Raw genomic sequence first — 22,322 nt, 5'->3', positions numbered from 1 at the left:
GAGTTTGTGTGCATCGGTTTGTGTACAAGTTTGCTACATATTTTATTCATATACATATATGTTTGTATAACTTAAGAATGTATGTCCACATGCTCTGCCCTGTGTTTTGATGAAAGAATTAAATGCATATATTTTTCATTTCCCCTGACAACATTAACAACTGGTTGATTTTGAGAAATTGCTTGATGCCCTTTTCTTGGGCATGGCTAATTTGCAAATCTTATCTTCCTAGAAGTTTTTTATATTGGGATTTTGCCAGAATCCACCCTCATTCAATTTAAATAGGGAACTGTAAGAGATTAACTGGAAGAAAAGCCTCTGTTTGTCCCTTCTCATCCACCCACTCTGGGTCCTAGAAGTTCAGTTTCAGGCGAATGTCAAAAGACTAAGTATCTGAGCTATGTTTGCGTGGCATCTTAAAAGTTAGATACTTACCAATAGCTGTTTCTATTTCTCACAAATGTCTCTGGCAAGCCAAAGAGTGATTTCTGGTGAGATTTCAAATTTTCATGCTGCTTGTGAAAGCCAGAACAGAGTTTTCTAGAGAAACATTTAGCTTTTTCATGATTTGACTTTGTAAGAAAAAGGAAGGGAAAGGGCTTATCTCATGGAATATCAAAAGAGTACCAGTAGAAGTTCTCATTTTATCTAGATGGGCATAAGTTTCTAAATTTAGATGTTCATACGTACAATTTCCAGGCCACATTAACATAGCTTTTCAATGCCGTTCTGGATCTAAAGAGTAATTTCTGGGTCATATTTGAAAGGGGTGTAAATACTATCTGCAAGTCTTTGATAAATCTTTGCCAGAAAAACATGCATGTCTGCAGTATCCAGATATTTTTAGTAAGGAGGACATTTATTTACACCTGAATCACCAGTCGCCTGTATATTCTATCTTGGTTCTTCAATTCTAGTCACGGTCCTCTGTATTTATTTTATTTTTTCCGTGTTAACTCAACTGTGGCCATTTCCATGTGTGCGTGTGCCCAGAAAATTCTCTCCATCTCACACCAATTCATGGAAGTCACTTCTCTACGACCCAGCTCAAAACTGTCCTTCTTTAAACTTGCTTTCATCTCTTTCTTTCTCTCGATTCATGTTGCCCAATTTTTATTCAATTTACATGCTATATGTATATTCCCAGGTATATATCTATTCTGTAAGGATGGAGAGTGGTAGGCTTGAATCCCAGGCCCAGTTACAAAAAGCACAGAGATGTCCCAGTGTAGATGACATAATCTGATGACAAGAAAAGAGAACCGGTTGGACCAATCTCTTGTGAGTCGTCTGATTTTAGATTGGGGAATCACCACTTGAGGGGAAAAAAAAGTAAACAGGGAAAAAAAATAAGTTGTTTTACTGGATCACTGTGAAGATGTTGGGGAAAAGACTATTACATACATCTTCGTGTCTTCCAATAACCTTCACCCTATACTTAAAAAATAAAAACAAAACAGAACAAAAAAGACCTTGCATTCAAACTAAGCCAGAAATGTGATGCATCTTTCTCTAGGTGCCCCTGACACTTGCAGAAAAAAAAATTCATGTATCTATATTTATTATCTTATTGCTTTGGTCAATAAAAGTTGAAATTTGTTAAATTTCCTCATTAAAATCGTTTTGTGGTGTGAAAAATTATATTATTTTTTAAATAATGCTTTTTATGCTTTATTTCAGGTATTATATGTACCCTTTCTATTGTATTTTATCATTCTTTTCCATACATCCCTGGATCCACTGATATTAACCAGCTCACACAGACATGTCATTTTGTTCTCCAGATTACATTTGGAGCTTTAACACAAATCTAAACACCTGTACCCTTCAAAGCACTGATTAATGTGGCTCTCCTTTAACAAAGAGACTGGAAAGATGAGGCAAAACGAGGGTGTGGCAAATTATCAACCAAAAATTCAAATCTTTTCCAGTTCAGTGGAAAAGGCAGCCTGGGAGAGATGCATCAACACAGCTGTGATGAACTCAGTAGACCAGTGAATGTCAGCAGTGCTCTCTACAATTGCAGTAAGAAAATCAATTATCTCCATCATGAGAAACACATGGAGGAGAACTCTGTCTCCTACTTGTACTGCTTCATTGTGTGATTTTCTTTTCTAAGCCAAGGAGATACATGATTTTTATGGACATTTTCTATGTGCTTTCAAATCACTGTAAGGTCCTTTAAAATGTATCTATGATGGGATTCACTTAAAAACATACCAAATCCATAGCAGAATTGCACCCTACGATAGGGTAATTTGTAATCCAATTGTAAAACACAGTGCAGATTTTCTTTGCTATTTATGGTGAGATGGATCAGTTCATTTAGTTTACACGTGTGAAAACACATGTGGAGGGTTATGTTCCCTTTAAAAAAATTTTGGACAAATACACACTATGTGTGTAGTTGAGCTAGAAATATGGTTGAAAAATGTCATGTCCTGGGGCGCCTGGGTGGCTCAGTCGGTTGGCGTCCGACTTCGTCTCAGGTCAAGATCTCACTGTTCATGAGTTTGAGCCCCGTGTTGGGCTCTGTGATGACAGCTCAGAGCCTGGAATCTGCTTTGGATTCTGTGTCTCCCTCTCTCTCTGCCCTCCCCCACTCGCACGCTGTCTCTGTGTCTCTCTCTCTCTCTCAAAAATAAATAAATGTTAAAAAAAAATGTCATGTTGTAGATAAAGAACTTGGGCATATCTAACCATAGATAAATCCAAGATTGAAGCAATGACATTGGTAGGGCACATGACAGACAAATATTTGAGTGATTTACTAAGACTAATTCTTTGAGATTCCTTTCTTTAATTTCTTCTTAGTGCACAAGGTAGAATTATTTGTCTTCTTATTCTTGTTCCCATTGAACTATATTGATAACCTGTTCTCTCTAGCCTTGAAGTTTTACTTTTGGACAAGACTCGGATTTCCTTGCCATTTAGTAAAATGAAGTGTGCTACCACACGCTCATTTTGGAAACACTAAATAGCTTTATTCCAATCTATTCTTTTTATATCCTTTGCTGGTCTGACTGAGGTTCTGCATTTCTATCCTTATGTTTTTCTACTGAAAATCATCCCAAGTTCAAAGAGGTTACACGACTCTCAAAATTACTCATTGGGATTGGAATTAAATAGCACACTTTCCAATTTTTTTTTTTCAAATGTTTTCCACTTGGATTAGTCACTGATTGTGGTAAAGATATTTTTATGCAATTTAAGAATTGGGTGAACACAAATTTGGCACTTAATTTTGTATGTTTTCTAATGGAGGATTGTAAAAGTTTGGAAAGAAGAGAAAGAATGAAGTTGGAGAGTTAATAGCCAATCTAAAAACTGCTATTCTTCTGATTTCTGGCTTGTCATTAACTTTTATGTAATTTTATGTAATTTCCAGCATTGCTATAATTTAAAAATTTTTGAGTAAATATTGTATACTATATTCAGTATAACCCCATTACACTGAATGATGGGGTCCAATTTTAGGACATGCAGGAGAATTCACACGTGTGTCTGAGTGTGTTTACATGTGTGTCTGTGTGTATGTTTATATATATATGTATGTATATATATACACACACACATATATATATGTGTGTGTGTATATATACATATATATATGTGTGTATGTGTATATATATATGTGTGTGTGTATATATGCATATACATATATATATGCACACACACTTTTAAGGATTGACAAAAATTTGAGCAAGTGCAATTTCCTGGAAATTGCCTTAATATACATATTTTAATTCATGTGAAAGTTTCTGAAGCATTGTCAGTATGTCCTCTTGGATGAAGTCTTTATATACTTGTGTTTCAGTGATGATTCATTTGCCATCATAATTATTATGGTAACTATATTTGAAAATTCATAGAAAACTGAAATTCATCTCATTACCTAACACACTGACTCATCCAGAACAGTGTGATTACTTTATAAATTTTGCCACAAAGGTGACAGAGGCTTGGATGCAACATCTTGTAGTTTAGGAGTTCCCTGTTGGGTCTTCAGTTAACTTAATCATTCTCAGGATTGAAGCTCTTCTCTGCAAATCCCACTAGACTCTATATCAAATATAATTTGTCATTTGAGTCATACTTAGGAATTTTCAGCAATATCCAACACAGCTGCAATAGCTTTTTAAACGTAGCCAATTCTGTCTACAGATAAAAAAAGGAGGCCCAAATCACGATCTACAGATAGAAGCATTAGATAGGCCAAAGCTGAACTTGTTGGATTTGCATGCTTCAAATGCAGACTAACTTTAATTCTTATCAATATTTTTATATTAAGATATTCACTGGGGGAGAGGGGGCCCAGATTTAGGATCTTTTAATCCAAATAATTCTTCTTTAGGACACAGAGATTTTCAGCCATTGGCCTCCCTCTCCCAAAATGAATGAAAATGTGGCCTTTCTCTGTTTAACTTTGTGACTATTACTTTATACAGCTAACCTGTCTTCAGGTTATAGTGTTCATGTAAAAAAATTTTGTTTTAATTGTCTAAAGACTTTATTTTTGACTGTGCCTTAAATCAAGTTTTAAAAAGCTCTGTATTTAGGTATGTTATTGGTCTATAAAATAATACCAACATTAAATTCTTGGTGGGAGGGAGCTATGGCAAATGGGCTCCTTTTGTTTTCAAGGATCCAAGTTCAGCCCTCTGGAATCTTAGCTTTCATGTGGCAACACTATTTTAATAGCTTTGCTTTATATTTACATTTATTTATGTATTTATTTTATTCCTACGTATAGGTCATTCTTATTTATTACCCCATCTTCTTTTTAAAATCGTACACAACAGCAAGCACAGTCCCTTGAACATAATAGGTATTGGGAAATGTGAAAAAAATTTATGGGATTGGAATGGAGTATTTAAAATATTAGGCATTCTCTTCCTGCCATTTTGGGGCCTATGGAAGCCTGCTGGGAACAGGATTTCTAAAATGAAAGTATGGTTGCAAGAGTATGGTCCAAGACCATTTTTGATGGCTTAAGTGGAGTCTCCAGAACCAGAGGGTGCACATAGCTCTTCTTAAATTGAAGGCACTTATCCCTGAGATAAAACTGAATTCTATTTGGACAAGAAATGTTCTTAGGCACACAAAGGACAACACAGTGACTCCTGGTGGCCAACCAAACAAAATCAAAGTAATCTGGGGAGAGGTGCCAGTGAAAACAGAGGCATAGTTCCTGCCAAATTCTGAAGCAATCTTCCTGCTAAGGTCATTGGACACAGAATCTGTATGATGGTGCACCCCTCAAGGATTTAAACTTATTGAAAAGTAAATAAATAAAAGTGTGGAAAAATTTTAGGTGTTTAATAATGTAAGTATTTCTTAAAATTTATAGGAATCATATTAAGAATTTGCTTCCAACCTTCACCATTTTACAGATGTTAGATACATTTCATGATGTGATTAAATCAAAACATCTGACTAATGAAAATAACCACTCCAAGTAAAAAGTTTCCACATAAAAATTATGCCATCATGATTATGCAAAGCGCTAATCTTTGGATGATGATACTGAATAGATTACTGTTACTTTATTTCTATTCTTTCAAGTCCATCTACCCTTTCCATTTCCGATCCCCACCCCAACAAGAGGCAAATTCTCTTAGATAGTTTCCAATATGCAATTTATCTTGATTTAGGCACTACCTTCTTAAATCGAATTGCTCTCTTTCTCTAATAGCTAACCTATGTTTATTTGTTTCCATGCTTTTTCTTGTGTTGCCTTTCTGTCTGACATGATCTTTCCTATATCTGTATATGCATCTCTGTATGATCTTTCCTCTACCACATTTTTAAGACTCAACCCACAGATCACCTAATATAGGAAATCTCTCTGATATACCCTGTTGAAATATTTTCCTCTTCCCCTAACTTCCCTGATCTTTCCCATGGTTGTTAGTTTCTTTTGATTTACAGCTTTTTATCTTCCTTATTAAATGAAAAGCTACTCTAGGGTAAGATTTAGGTTTGTTCATCTTTTTATACCCCATAGCAGTTGTTATAGAATCTTGCATACAGTAGGTGATTAATAAATATCAAGTGACATGTGATTTAAAATATGAAACACTTAATTCAACAAAATACATATGAAATACTCTATTTCCTTTGTATTCTTTAGAATTCATGTAATTTTCAAAAAGCTAATAACTCCAGTATTTCTATCACTCTGAAAGAAGAAAGGTCACTCTTTCCAGCAAAGGAAGTCTTTGGATTTATAATGGATTTTTAAAACTTCCAGATGTTATTAATTTATTTCTAGAATAAGAAAAAATAAACAATAGAAGTGATTAGCAAACAAATGGAAAGCAGTCAAACTCTGTGTTTACCACAAGTATTACAAGTAAGAGACCACTAAAAAAAAGTAATTTGTACAATGGAAAGAAACACGGGTAATTTACCAAGGATTGTAAGAGAAAATGACAGAAAATCCATACGTCATTTCACAATGAATTTAAATAATTGAACTAGAAATTCATCACAATTTTAACGTGTTTTTTTGGGGGGGTGTAAAAACAAAAAAAAATGGCATATAAATGAGTATCATAAGAACAAAATACTTGAAAAAGAAGTTCTCACACTTTTTTGTTTGAGCTGTTTTACTTCCCTTGACTCAATTTCCTTGCAATTGAAATTTTAAAAAGGAAAAAAAAAGTGTAAAATATCAAATCAAAATACTGAAATTTCCCTTTCCCGCCACAAATCCAAACACCCACACAAAATGTAACACAACTGTTTAATTCTTTGTTTTATATTGCTTGCTCTATTGGTTTAAATTCCATGGAGCAGTGTGTAAACTTCAGTATGGTTAGTTGAGCATGCCGAAAAATAGATAGAAGTCAGATAATGGTATTCTCAAGAGGTCCCTTGTGTGTGGGAACTGGAATCCAGTTCTTGGTCGTTAGGGGCAAGGTTAACTCACAAGTGGGCACCTTCTTTGACCTAGATTCCGCGTCAGCGTTGTATCACTCTTGGTGGTATGAACTGAGGCAGTCACTCCTAGAACTCCATTTAGGGTGTGACTGGCAATGGGAAGCCAGCAGCTAATGGTTAGTAGCTGGAGTCAGTATGTGATTAAACTGAGTAGGGTTGTGTGACAATTCCCTGACTCTCTCCATCTCCCGGCTTGAAGTGGTGTAAGCAACATACATTTATGCTGGAGAAAGGAAGAAAAAAGAAAAAAATATGTTTGCTAGTTACGATGATTAGTTAATAAGAAGAAATCCATAGCTAAAATAAGGCTCTTGGATTGTTTTAAAATACCAAAGAGTTATTATTTCCTATTCAAAATATAATCAAAAACGGATGGGCTCTTTGAAATCATGTAAATTTAGTAGGGGAAAAGGGGAGAGGATACATCTTGGGAGATTTCACTGAAATTAACATCAGGTTGAAGAAGGCAATTGTATATCTGCACTTTTTGCTATAGCAAACAACGGAGCAAAATATGGCCAGACAGTCAGTTGGGACAGCATTTGGGACACACCACTGGAAAAAATGATGTCAAGTGCAAAATTACAAGAAAAGTAAAATCATTGCTGAAGCCACGTTAGCATACCCTGCTCAAAATTATATCTGATTCTCTAGACACTTCTTTTGGAAGATTCCCCAAAACAAAGGCAGAGAAATTACATAAATGGTTTTCCAGGCCAACCTTTCTGATTTAGTGTGCTGTAAGTTGTTTGCAGTGCTTCTCCAAGTAGGGGATCCAGGAAAATTTCTAGGGGCTGTGGATTTTGGAACCTCACCAAATTGTTAACGATTGAGGCCAATACTAGTTAGCAAAATCCTTCCTTGTTCACAAGAAGAAAGGGTGACAAGTGAACTGAAAGAAACAACAGCAGTCATGTCAGCCATCTCTAGTGTCTCTGTGTACCCATCATGGTGTTCCCTTTCTTTATTGTTCTTCCTAGCACTACATTGGTGCAGTTAAATTTTCTCATCTTCAGCTAAAAAAGATAAGGGCAACACTTCTTGTTTTCTCTTTTCAACAACTTAGAATTGGGGGAAAATCGGCATCAAAGTTTGGGGTAAAGAAATTGTAAGACACAGGATTTTGAGGTATTGAGAAAGAATCCCAAAGGATGTGCCATATTGAATGATCACATTCCAAAACTGCTTAATTTATTTTCTGGTATTTGTTTATTTATTATGGTAATTTACTTGATCACTCATAGTTATTATTTTATATTTCCTGCAAAACCAAGCTCCATGGGGAAAGGATTGTGCCTGTTCTTGTGGTCACCATTTCTCTAGCACCTGGCACACAGCCTCACAGGGAAGGCTCTCCCTAAGAACCTGTACACTGAGGAGATGCTGAGAATCTAGTCCAATGCCAATGACTCTAAGCTTTTTGGTGATTTCACGGTTTTTCCGGCCTAATTTATATAATTTAAATTTAAATTTAAATTAAAGACCTCCCAATTCTCAACCTTGAATAGTGGTTTTAGAAGAAAGTCATCACTTTAGAACAAAAGTATTCGTCTATAAAATGTAGTGACTTTTTCTTCATTTCTCTTCTTCTTTTTTTAATCCCAAGTAAAATCTCTGCCAAATGGAAGAAATGAAGGAAACTCAAATAATTTTCCTGAGGCAAGTTTATTAACATTTTCCCAAAGCATATCTTATTTGAACTGTTTATTTTGGATCTGTATCCAAGAGATAATTTTTCTAAAGCCTTATAAGAAAAAGCTTGGCCCTTTAGTTCTGGTTTGCATAGATAAAGGCAAGGAATGGGGTTGAGTGAAGAAGAGGAAGAGAGTCTCCCACAATGAAAATATTCTCAGAAATTGTTGTTGACAGTGTCGTCTAAGCACTTAGCCCCAAAAAGTACTAAGCAGAGAGCTCCAAACATCTCATAATAAAATCTGAAAAATATTAAATTTCTAATGCCTAATGCAGTTCCTAGCATGTAGGTGCTCAGTAAATATCTGTTTAATGAATGACTTATAAAGCAGGTTTACACGTTTTTATTTTATTAGTACGAAGAAGGGTATTGTCAGGGAAAAATAATTGTGGATGGTTGTCTGTAATTAAAACAATAAACAAAGCCTTTCTTAATAAAAATAATAATATCAATTCTTATACAGTAAAACCTTGGTTTGCAGGCATATTCATTATGGAAACATTTTTGTCATCCAAAGCACTTGTGTATCAAAGTAAATTTCAAGAACCATTCGCTCAGTTGTTGTCATCTGCCTTCTGGCGTCATGTACCACTCATTTTGTAGGACATCAACTTGTTCATCAAGTTAAAATTTATTAGCAATGTTTGCTCATCTTGCAGAACGCTCGCAGAACAAGGTACTTGCAATCTAAGGTTTTACTGTATTTATATTTAAAGTATTTCAGATATAATATATAAAAATATTGTATATATTTCATTTAATCCTCACTACCACCTTATGAGCATATACTTTTATACTTGTTTTACAGATGAGTAGTACAATAGCCTGCCAAAGATCACCCGGTTAGTGAACGCAAAGGCAAGATTCAAACCTGTGAAGTCTGGTTCTAGAATGCATTCTTTTTATCCCCATATGTTATATTGAATTGAGTAGCATTAATTTCTTTGAAAGAGATCAGAAACTTGAAATGAGTGTTTTCATCTTCAATGAAATATTTTGGGAAACTATATTCAGTTCAGCTTTTTTTCTCAATTGCATACTTGTTAGAAATATATTATTTTGAATATCTCCATTGGCGGATCCATTAAGGGCAGGCTTAAATTTTTTTTCTTTTTTTTAGACTACCAAAAACAATTTGCTGCAATTTCTGATGAGTAAATGGGAGTAAACAAGTTGAGTGAAATTGCATCAAAAAACAAAATGTGAGGGGCGCCTTGGGGGCTCAGTCGGTTAAGCATCTGACTTCGGCTAGGGTCATGATCTCACGATTCATGAATTTGAGCCCTGTGTCAGGCTCTGTACTGACAGTTCAGAGCCTGGAGCCTGATTCAGGTTCTGTGTTTTCCTCTCTCTCTGCTCCTTACCCTGCTCATGCTCTCTCTCTCTCTTTCAAAAATAAATAAACCTTAAAAAATTTGTTTTAATGTGAATATAAGGTAATAGTTCCAACTTTCTTGCATGTCTCCTAAAATTATTCCAAAGATAATCCCATAGAGTAGATCCAAAAGTGTTTTTTCTAAAAAATAATGTGAGGATATAGTCAAAGATGTATCCTTTCTGTTGTGTTAGTAAAAAGAAAATGAGAGAAAGGATTAAAAAAATCTCAGTGCTCTGTGGAATTTAAGTCAGTATAATAGTTCTTTGAACCTACTGTCTTGTATTGAGATGGTGTGAATATACGTCGGAATGAGGAGGTCTGTAAAATGAGCGGTCTGTTTGTGAGAAGAGTCTCACTCCTCTACCAAATGATATATTTTTAATCCTATTTCTGTTTTTCTCCGAATCTGCTAGGACAGTCCAAGTTTATTGTAGTCAATATTAAGCTAGGATTAGCCAAGCAAAACCAGAAAGTGAAAAATTAGGCCTTCCCTCCCCTCAGGCCCTGTCCACGTTGTAAACTGTACAAGATGATCCCATCCTGACAGTGCAGAAATGAACAGTTTCCAGCAAACTTACATATGTGGCAGGAGCTGTCCCGAAATGACATACTTAGACAAATATTTCCAAAGGATCATAGGTTTTTCTTTACAACAGAATTCCCTAGACTTTTCCAGCATTTCTCAAGACCTTCTCTTTATCACTTTCTCTCTTGATCATTTTTTCAAAAAAGAGCTTGCTTAATTTTCAATTTCTTCAAAGAAAATTTTTTCTTCAGAGAAATTTTCATTTTGATTTACATGTTTATTAGTGACAAGAAGCAAGTGAAGAATGCATAAAACAAACTGGGAGACAACTGTGGATTAACAATTAAATAAATTAAAGCAGCTAACCAAATTCCAATTTTTATTATATTTCGTTTTTAAATTTTATTTCATATTTTTAAAATTTTTTTTAACATTTATTTATTTTTGAGATGGAGGGAGACAGAGCATGAACGGGAGAGGGTCAGAGAGAGGGAGACACAGAATCTGAAACAGGCTCCAGGCTCTGAGCTGTCAGCACAGAGCCCGACGCGGGGCTCGAACTCACGGACGGTGAGATCATGACCTGAGCCGAAGTCAGACGCTTAACCGACTGAGCCACCCAGGTGCCCCATAAATTTTATTTCATTTTTATACTTTCATCATTTGATAGATGTGCCATTTCCTTTCACTCTGTAAATTTGGGTTTTCAAGGACATTGTTCACTTTCTGCATTTTTGCCTCCAAATTACTTCCCAGCAACTCATGCACATGCCTCCAGGTGAATAGTAGTTTCTAACTGATGGTTCCAATAGTTTTCATTTGCTAAATTAATTATGCTGCTCAAATACCTAATGTGTACAAGGCACACACTGAGTTTGTTAGGGTACAAACAGAAAAGTAATGTATAAACCTTAGACTTAAAGAGATTATAATCTAATATTGAACCACTTATTCAGCCACTCATCACAAATTCATTTATGAAATGATAAGGTTAAAACATAATTTGACAGAAGTTTATTTTCATTTAAACATTCAGCAATTTTCTAAAAGAAAAAAAATCATATGGGACACTTTTTCCCCCAATTTAAAAGAGGTATAATTATTTATTCAAATTTGTTCCTTTCTCTCAAAATATATTTTGTATTTATAGACAAGTTTCTGTTTTCCAAATAGCTCCCACAGAATTAGATGCAACTGTTCTCTGGATTTAACAGAACATATTCCTTTTTCCTATAGCACAGGAATACAGGTAAAAAAAACCAAACATGTTTTGGGGGCACCTAGCTGGCTCAGTTGAAGAGCATATGACTCTTGATCTTGGGGTCATGAGTTCAAGCTCCACACTGGGTGTAGAGATTACTACAAGAAATAAATAAACTTAAAAAGTAAAAAAAGAGATCCAAACATGTTTGTGTGTGTGTGTGTGTGTGTGTGTGTGTGTGTGTGTGTGTGATGTTAAACTATTTAAGCTCTCTCTGGAGCTGATATATGGATGTTTTTCACTTGAAGGTCATGCTAGAAATTTTTGTACTTTAAAATAGAGAATTACACATAATTCTGGAATCACCTATACTGTTATTATTTATTTTTATCATTCTTGACTTCATTTTTGTTTTGAGCACCTTGATTAATTGATGTTTTAATTTTGAATGGGATGCTTCAAAATGTGGCAATAGGCTTAGAATCTCTCACTAATGGTAGGTGACATCTACTTTTTCCTATTGTGTACAGTTCAGTGAAATAGGCCTAGAGCAGAAAAGAAAGAAGCTTACCTTCTCATTCCACATATAATGTTTCTTATACCAAGAGATCAAAGAAATTCACATCAAAAGAAGTAGGGTTTTTAAAAATAGTATCAACTATTTAATAAATATTGGGACTGTCGTTATCCATGATTCAGAGGTGGGGTGTTTAGTATATTCGTGATTGCGCTGTTGAGTTATGGCAGGCATAGTTTTCATCTGGCTGTCACATTATTTTATTTTTCAGTCCAAGCAATTGAGTCTGATTCATCTTGTCCTATAGAAGACTCAAGCTCTTGCATGCATGCATTCTTTAAGTATTTCTAATCAAATGCTTCACTCTGGCTTGAGAAAGTGCTGACAATAATGTAACCCTTATTTGTGTAGAGATGAGTGAATATGCTTAAAAATGACAGAACATAAGTCACTTAATACCTTACGATTAAACAATTCTATATGTTTGTGGCTAATTAGAGATGCCAGCTGTCTTCCTGACACTACAGAGTTCCTATTAGTGAATTTGGCAAAGTCTCTCATACTATACTTTGCGAGGTAAGTGAGGACATCTTCGTGGGATAATATTGAAATGGGAGATATGAAATAAGTTTAATTAAATACTCCTATAAAATAATGACTAATAGACACAGAAATTCTTATCAAATTTGTGATACAAAGCTACATATTACATGATAGCATTAGAATTAAAATAAAAATCTCAGAGTATTGGTGGGCTGAAACCAACTTAAATCAAGTTACGTAAGAGATTAATGTAAAAACATCCGTTAAAAACTGATTGCACAAGAATACAGTGAGGAGAAATATGGCTTTAGTAGTAGTTGATGTAGAAAAAAAATGTTGGTGTATTTTAGTTGATCCTACCATGGAGATGTGACTGCTGAATTAGCCCATGCCCTCATTCATGAATTAAACATATATTGATTGAGTGCCGATTATGTGTTTAGCATTATGCTAGGTACAGGGCTTAGTGATGAAACAGACCTGATCCATGTCATTAGCCAGTCTATGATCTGGTCTGGAGGGCTGACAAGAAGCCTTCAGTTTCAACTCACAGTGACAAATGTCATGATAAAGTTGGTACTGAAACATTCGAAGGGCACATGATTTCCTCAACAGAGCTCAAGATGGGTTTTCCAGAGAAGGCGATGTAGAAAATCACACCTCCTATTTTCCACCAATCTCACACAAAGAGATTCATCCACTGACATCTAGATCCCAAGCTTGGCCTGTTCTATAATGATCTTGCAACCTTTCTCCATCCCCTATACTATCTGGAAAAGATTGACAGGGGACCATTTCTAACTTCCTCAACCATCCAGAATAGTCTTATGAATGTGAAATTGGGCAATGATAGATTCTGAGAACCAAAGAGCTTTCATAATCCTTCTTGCTTCTCCTTTGTAAGAAAGAGTTGCATTTAAGTTGTACACCCCAATAGCCTGTTTATGAGATAAAGTAAAAAAGAGGATAGATAGAAGAAATCTAAAAGGCAAATCTGTTTTTCTTTCTTATTTTCCAGATGATAATCCCATTAGCCTCAAAACATTCAGAGCAGGAGCAAACAAATCTACAAAAGCTTAGCCATGAACAAATCTTATTCCATTGTACTCTCCATAATGTTTAGCAGTAAGAGAAATATGTTATACATTATATTCTATTAAAGGAGTTGAGTAATTTTGTAACACATTTGAGAACGAGTTCTATTTAAGTGTCTGTATTTTAGAGTAACCTAGATATCTTTTTATCTTGGCATCCCCTTTCTCCTCCTCCTCCTTCTCCTTCTTTCTTGTGTACTCTATGGCTATAACCTCCAACATAGACTGATGGACGCAGGACATACTCCTGTTTTTGGTTTTTGTACTTGCTGGTCCCTCCACCTGGATCACTCCTTCCCAGTATCTGCGTATCTTCTCCAGGCCTTTGCTCAAATTTCACCCCAATAAGTACTTCTTTGACTATCTCATTTAAAATCTCACAACTTACCAGCCCTCTTCCTTCTTTTTCCTGCATTATTTTTTTTCTACCCACTTATGATCCTCTGATATATTATATATCTTATTTATTTTTCTGTTATTGTCATTACAGCTAGATTCTAAGTTCCACAAAGACAAGGACTTCTGTCTGTTTTATTCTTTCTTGTAGTACCAACACCTAATATGCACGTGCCAAGTGCTGGATGTGGTAGATCTTTAACAAATATATGTAAAATTAGTGAGTGAATAAATAAACCCTAAACCTTTACTTCACCTCTGACTTCTTTCCTGAGGTCTGCTGGATTTTAGAAAACATTTCAATAATTATCTATTTTATTTTATTTTATTTTATTTACATTTATTCATTTTTGACAGACAGAGACAGAGCTCAAGTGGGGGAGGGGCAGAGAGAGAGGGAGACACAGATTCTGAAGCAGGCTCCAGGCTCCCAGCTGTCAGCAGAGCCCGACGTGGGGCTCAAACTCACAAACTGCAAGATCATGACCTGAGCCGAAGTCAGATGCTTAACCGACTGAGCCACCCAGGCGCCCCTCAATAATTATTTTTAAGCTACTATATTGTTTTAATAACCCAACAGCCTCCTTAGGCCTTAACAGATGCCAAATTTATATCTGGTAAATAACTCACAAGATTGTTCTTCTTTACAGCTAGATAAGAGGTAATCTTTGTGAATATATATAGATTGTTTGTTCAAGAAGTTTACTATACTTCAGTGAGATCACTCAAGATGCCCTCCAGGCTAGGGTATGGTTCACACAACTTAGTGTTCACTGTAAGACTGAGGGTGACTCCACAGATAGAAATAAATAAGAGAACCTCAGATGTCATCTCAATATGACGGATTGTTTTAAAAAATGTTTATTTATTTTTGAGACAAGTGAGAGAGAAAGAAAGTGTGTGCACCCTCATGCATGAGAGTGGGGAGGGACAGAGAGAGAGGGAGACAGAGGATCTGAAGCAGGCTCTGCATGGACAGCAGAGAGTTAGTGTGGGGTTCAAACCCACAAACCGCAAGATTCTGACCTGAGCCAAAATCAAGAGCCGGATGCTTAATTGACTGAACCACCCAGGCATCCTTAATATAATGGATTTTTAATCAAGTAATTCTAAATCAGATGTATATATTACTTATATTTTCTTCAAAACTGCTATTAAAATGGTTACATCTTCAGGAATCATCAACTCCTGGGCAATCAAGTTCCACAAATTATTAGTCATTGTGTTAAATACATGTTCTCAATTGTTGTCAAACGACCTATTCAAAACTCTCCAGGATCCACAATACTTCTAAAATGTCCAGATGTCTCGAACAACTCCAAGCCACCATATGATCAGCTTCCCTCTTACTTCCCCCAACTTTGATCAAATTTTGTATCTGCTCTTGTCTTTCGAGGATACAGAGGCAAGCACTTCCAAATATCGACCTGCCTAGACCTGGAAACCGTGCCGTAGAAAAGGCTGGGTGAACCCTCACAAATGTATCGCCCAAGTTAGAGGCTTTTTGTCCCTCTCTCAGATCTGCAACAATAACCAGCCTGAAACAAAGTTGGAAATGTAGGTGAGGAAAAAAGGTGGAAGCTGTCTTGAGTTTGGGACTGCTGCCAAGACCATGTGTATTGACTTTCCCTTGCCAAAATATTATTGCCGTTTTTCAGAACTCTGCTAAGGATCTGGAATCCATGTCTTTGCCGAGTCTGCCACATGTTACAATTCTCCGCAGACCATGAGCTCATGTTGCAGGATAGCACAGCATCTGGTGTCATTGGAGAACTAAACTCGATCTTTATGCTTAAGACAAGAATGCAGATGAGGAGCTCCCATATATTATTAAACAGAACTGTCTCTTTCATACCAAACTGGCAAAATTATATTCATACTAACAAAACAAAATAAAACAATAATAACTAAAAATTATATAGGAATGTTCAATTCCTTGTTATATTGTCTTGAATTTTTTTTTTTTTTTTTGGTTACAGGCAAAATATGCCCAACTTACATTTTTGTGCACTACTTTTTCTCAAGGTCTGCTTACATAAGAGACCTATGACTAGAGTAATCATTTCTTAACTGAATAAAAGAGTAAAATGTGGGAAATGGGGACTTAAATCATGAAATGTTGATACAAGAAAATAAGATTTTATCAAATTTTATTATTTAAAGCCAAATATCTGGCATATACTGTCACTGTTATACTGTAATTCTGTAACTTTTTTTTTGTTATTTTTGCAATTATTAAAATGATCTGAAAAAAATAAAATAAAATTATCTGACAATGTGTTGGGTATTAATTCACTACAAAATTATCAATTCACTGCAATGTACTTTCTAGAATTATGTGATCAATAAGTCTTGATATGTTAAAGTGAGATCTGAGCAATGAGAGGAAAGAATGTGAAATTAACATCTGACATAACTTGGAAAGGGAATTGAGGGGAGTGAGATTTTGAGATGGAAAAAGTATTTGAGGAAGTCTGTGAAGTAGAAGCCAGAGTGCTGACTGGCTTATGAGTGGAAGCCAAGACAGGAGGGAGAGATACAAGAAAACGGGTAGTTGGATAAATTCTATTTTATTTTACACCTGTAATTTGATTATTATCACTGAACCTCTTTTTATTCTTTAGTGAATTAAAAAAAAAACCCTGTATAATGAGTACACTTCCCACCAAAACTCACATGAAGAATGTGAAAAAAAGTTGTCAGCTAAGGGGCACCTCGGTGGCTCAGTCAGTTAAATGTCCAGCTTTGGCTCAGGTCATGATTTCGTGGTTTGTGAGTTGCAGCCCTGTGTCCGGCTCTGTGCTGGACAATGCAGAGCATGCTTGGGATTCTCTCTCTCTCTCTCTTTCTCTCTCAAAATAAATAAACCTTAAAAAATGTTGTAAGTTAAATTCAGGTTTTGCCTTATATTTAGTCATATTCACACTATTAGGAGGAACATACACGCATTGTATTTAATATAACCTATACATTTACTTATCTCTTCAACTTATTTATATACCTCATATGCGATTGCAGAGCAAAAAACAACTGGCTTATGCATAGACTTATTAAAGGTGGCATCAATTCTTTTCTTTTTTTTTCTGAATTATGGTGTGATTCCTGACAAAGAAAGAATTAGAAGAGAACACATCCTGCTTGTCCTTGGAACAGATGAATTTTCAGTGTGTTCCCTGTGAGATTTTACATTATTGTGTTCTCATTTTGATGAGAAGCATACACCCCCCCACACACATATGTATACTCTGGATAATATGAACAACAATTCTATAACCAAGTAGTGCCAAACATTAGTCTCTGTATTTATATTTGTATTTGCAGCTTTTTGTTGCCAAATAAAACCATTGCAATTGAGTTGAGAACAATGAAGAAAAGCAGAAGTCAAATTATTAATTAATATATAAATGTTGAATTTTCTCCAAGTTCAAATGCTGTCATGGCCTGATTTATAAATCACAGTTTCACAGTAGTTTGAAAAGACAAACGTGGTAGGAAACCTTGAGGGGAGAATGAAGTAGAAGGCATAAGGAAGAGAGAGAGGCACTTTCTATATACTCTTCTTTGTAATTTTGATATCTGGAAGCATGCAGTATTCTACCTGTTTTTAGATATAAATTAATGGTAACTCAAAAACTGAAAGAACACTGAAATATATGTCCTAATTGTAATTCCATTGACTGCCATAAACATGCTGCAGGAAAAATAAATAACAAACTAATCAAAGTAATTCATGAGCATAGTATTTATATACCCTCAATCTTGGCAAAATACGGTGTGAAGAATCACAGACAAATCCTGACGTATTTTTAATAGGCTTATTGATTGTACTACTGTAGGCAAAGCGTTATGTTTTTGATGCATTAAATAATCGAATAAATGGGTAAATGTTTTGATGTTTCACTTTGGAAAAACAATAAATATTGAATGGGGGAAAGGCAAGTACAAACCCAATAGGGAAGGATTGGAACTGGATATACTAGTGTGAACTTATGATTTCTTATATATGTTTATTAGTATGGATGTATATGCAGGTTTATGTACACATGTACATATGTAAGTGGGTATCTACAATTAGGTAAGTGTATGTATATGCGTGTATGTATGTATGTACATATACGCATTTTTTCTTAGCTCTGTCCAAGAAAAGGATCAAGAAGAAATGACACCCCAGTAGCAATGAAACCACCTAGTGCCCATAACTTCTTCTCGTTACCACTGTTCCCTAAGATGAACGAAGGCGCTTTGAAGAATCTGATACCATGGCTGGGCACAGTAAGTACAAGCTGCTTTTGGCACTTCTTGGTGTGCCAGAAAGTAAAGAAGCACTAAAAAAAAGAGTGATGGGAGCTTGTTATAAGGATACAACCACCAGTTTGAAGAGATGCTTACTGGCCAAATCTGGGACAATTTTAGCACCAAGATAATTATACACCTTAATGAATTATAATCCATTAAATGAATGGGAATTAATGGGTCTATAATGGTAATAAATGGAGAAATGAATAATTGAAGAAAAGGGATCTCTTCCTTATAGTAAATACAGATGACTAACTGATCAATGCGGAGGGAATGTTAAACTTGGAAAATAATCATTTGATAAATATGTTATGTACATTGAATTAGGCAAAATTATGAATGTACGATAAATTTAAAAATAATTTTTTAATATTTATTTTTCAGAGAAGGAGAGAGAGAGAGAGAGAGAGAGAGAGAGCATGAGTAGGGGAGAGGCAGAGAGGGGGGAGACACAGAACCCGAAGCAGGCTCCAGGCTCCAAGCTGTCAGCACAGAGCCTGATGCAGGGCTCAGACCCATGAACTGTGAGATTGTGACCTGAGCTGAAGTTGGACGTTCAACCTACTGAGCAATCAAGGCATCCCTAAAGTGAATTTTTAATTAGGAGTAGAATATTTGCATTGTCCTAAAGTATCTCCCCACAGATTAACTATTAATTTCAAGGGAGAAAAACGTGTAATTATACAGTGGAGATTTAGGTACCATTTTGGTGAGGTGATCAAAATTGACATCTCCGATAAAGGATAGATGGATATGTTATGTCTCCAGGTGTGATAACTTAGAAACATAAACACAACTATGCAGTGTCCATAACATCAACCTAATCATAAGAAAACATCAGACAAACATAGGAGAAGAACATTTGACTTTAAAAAATGGTCTTAATTTTCCAAAGAAGACATCCAGTTGTCTAACAGATACATGAAAAGATGCTCAACATCACTCATCATCAGGGAAATACAAACCAAAACTACAATGAGCTACTATCTCACACCTGTCAGAATGGCTAATATTAGCAACACAAGAAACAACAGGTGTTGGTGAGGATTCAGAGAAAGGGAAACCCTCTTGCACTATTGGTGGGAAGCAAACTGGTGCAGCCACTCTAAAGAATGGTATAGAGGTTCCTGAAGAAACTAAAAATAGAACTATCCTACAATCCAGCAATTGCACTATTAGGTATTTACCCAAAGGATACAAAAATACAGATTCTAAGGAGTACATGTACCTCAATGTTTATAGCACTATTATCAACAATAGCCAAACAATGGAGAGAGCCCAAATGTTCATCGACTGATGAATGGATAAAGAAGATGTGGGGTGTGTGTGTGTGTGTGTGTATGTATATGTGTATGTGTGTGTGTATAATGGAATATTCCTCAGCCATCAAAAAGAATGAAATCTTGCCATTTGCAATGACATGGAGGGAATGAGAGTGAATTATGCTAAGTGAAATGTCAATCAGAAAAAGTCAAATACTATATGATTTCACTCACTGTGGAATTTGAGAAACAAAACAGATGGATATTTGGGAAGAGGGGGCAAAAAGAGAACAGAGGCAAACAAATTATAAGAGACTCAATGATAGAGAACAAACTATGGTTTGACAGAGAGGTGGGTGGAGATTGGCTAGATGGGTGATTGGTACTCAGGAGGGCACATGTGATGAGCACTGGGTGTTGTATGTTTAGTGATTAATCACTGAATTCTACTCCTAAAACCAATATTGCACTGTATGTTAACTAACTAAAATTTAAAATGAAAAAATGGGTCTTTATTCTTCAAACTGTAAATGTCATAAAAAATAAAGGAAAACTGCTGGAGATGTTCAAAATTAAAGGAAACTACAGAGAGATGGCAGATAGCACTATATCTAGCCTTAGACTGCATGCTCTGAAAGAGGGAGGGAATGGTATAAAAGAAATTACTAGAACAACTAACAAAATTGGAGTATTGATGGTAAATTAGATATAAGTATTATATCAATGTCAATTTATGACATTGATAATTATATGTGATTATATCTTTATTTTTCATATTTAGAGGCAAAGGGTTATTTAATTTATTTTCACATGATTATGTGTATATATATAACTTTCCCCATAAGATCTTTGAGAAGGCAAGAATGTTTGCTTTCACCACTTCTATTCAACATTGGATGCACTGGAGAGTGCAGTAGCGTAAGAAAAATAAATGAAAGCCATCCAGATTGGAAAATAAAAAAATTGGAATTACTAAGTGAGGTTAGCACATTGGGGAATACCAGATGTATATACTAAAATTAATTTTATCATATATACTAACAACATAAAATTGGAAATTTAGATTTAAATAAATAGTATTTACAATAGTGTTAAAAGAAAAAATACTTAACAAATCTGAAAAATATGTACAAGACCTATACACGCTGAATATTTTAAAATTCTGCTGAAAGATTTCAAAGAAAATTTAATTAAATGGAGAAACACACCTCATTTACGAAAAGGAACACAAAATAATGTTAAGATGTTAATTTTCCCAAAATTAGACTATAAATAATGCAGTCTCAGGCAAAATCTTAACAGGATTTTTTCTATTGGTAGAAATTGGCAAGCTCATTCTAAGGTTCATATAGCAATACAAATTACCCAGAATAGACAAAACAACTTGAAAAAGAAGACTAAAGTTGGATGATTAACACTATCTGACTTTAAGACTTACTAAAAATTATAGTGGTCAATACAGTGTGATCATGGTGTAGGGTAAACAAATAGATTGATGGAATATAATAGAAATTACAGAAGTGGACATACACATACATGGTCAATTGATATTCCAAAAAGGTACAAAGTCAATTGCATAGGGAAGAAATAGAATTCTTACAGTGTTCTAGAATAATTGAGTATCCATTTATTTTTTTAAAAAATCTTAATCCATACTTTTCTCTAAATACAAAAATAAACTCAAGGTAGTTCATAAAATTAAAGGAAACACCAAAAACCACAAACTAGAAGAAAACGTGAGAGAAAATCTTTTTGATTTTGGGTAAAGTTTTCTTAGATGTAACACCAAATTCACAATATATCAAAGAAATAGTTCATATATGGAACATCATCAAAATTAAGAACTTTTGCCCTTTGAACAACACTGTTAAGGAAGTGAAAACAGAAACCAAACATGGGTAGAAAATATTTGCAAACCGCACATCTAGCAAATAACTTATTTTCAGAATACATAGAGAACTCTCAAAACTCAATATTGAAACAGCAAACAATCCAATTAAAAAGAGTGTTTGCATTGACAGCACATATACTAAAATTCGAACGATACAGAGTAGATTAGCATGGTTCTTGAGCAAGGATAACACACAAATTTGTGAAGGGTTTCATGTTTGAAAAAAAGAAAAGCAAACAGATGATTTGAATAGCTACTTTATCAAAGAATATATATATATACATGTCTGTGTGCGTATATAAATATATGGTAAAAAGTACGTGAAAAGATGGTCAACATCATTAATCACTGGAGAAATATAAATTAGAACAATTAGATAATACTGCACACCTATTAGAAATATTAGAAAGTCTAAAATTAAAATACTGATGAGGTGTTAAAATGTCGGTTAAGATGTATAACAACTGAAACCCTCACACACTGCTGGCATAAACACTAAATATAACAACTGCTTTGAAAAATAGTTTTCAGTTTCTTAGGAAGTTAAATATACTTTTACCATATGACCCAGTCATTTCAT

At 34.9% G+C, this 22,322-nt stretch overlaps 1 non-coding gene across 1 annotated transcript; it reads left to right on the top strand.

Moving 5' to 3' along the window:
- Nucleotides 1–21,856: 21,856 nt before the first annotated feature.
- Nucleotides 21,857–21,963, top strand: LOC113598330 (U6 spliceosomal RNA). The gene has a single exon (XR_003419006.1). It is a non-coding gene; the product is annotated as a U6 spliceosomal RNA (small nuclear RNA).
- Nucleotides 21,964–22,322: the final 359 nt, after the last annotated feature.

The sequence above is a fragment of the Acinonyx jubatus genome, chromosome C1 (assembly GCF_027475565.1).
Source record: "Acinonyx jubatus isolate Ajub_Pintada_27869175 chromosome C1, VMU_Ajub_asm_v1.0, whole genome shotgun sequence".
Lineage (NCBI taxonomy): Eukaryota > Metazoa > Chordata > Mammalia > Carnivora > Felidae > Acinonyx > Acinonyx jubatus.
Note: the sequence above shows the minus strand (reverse complement) of the source record. Positions and strands in the feature narration are given on the sequence as shown.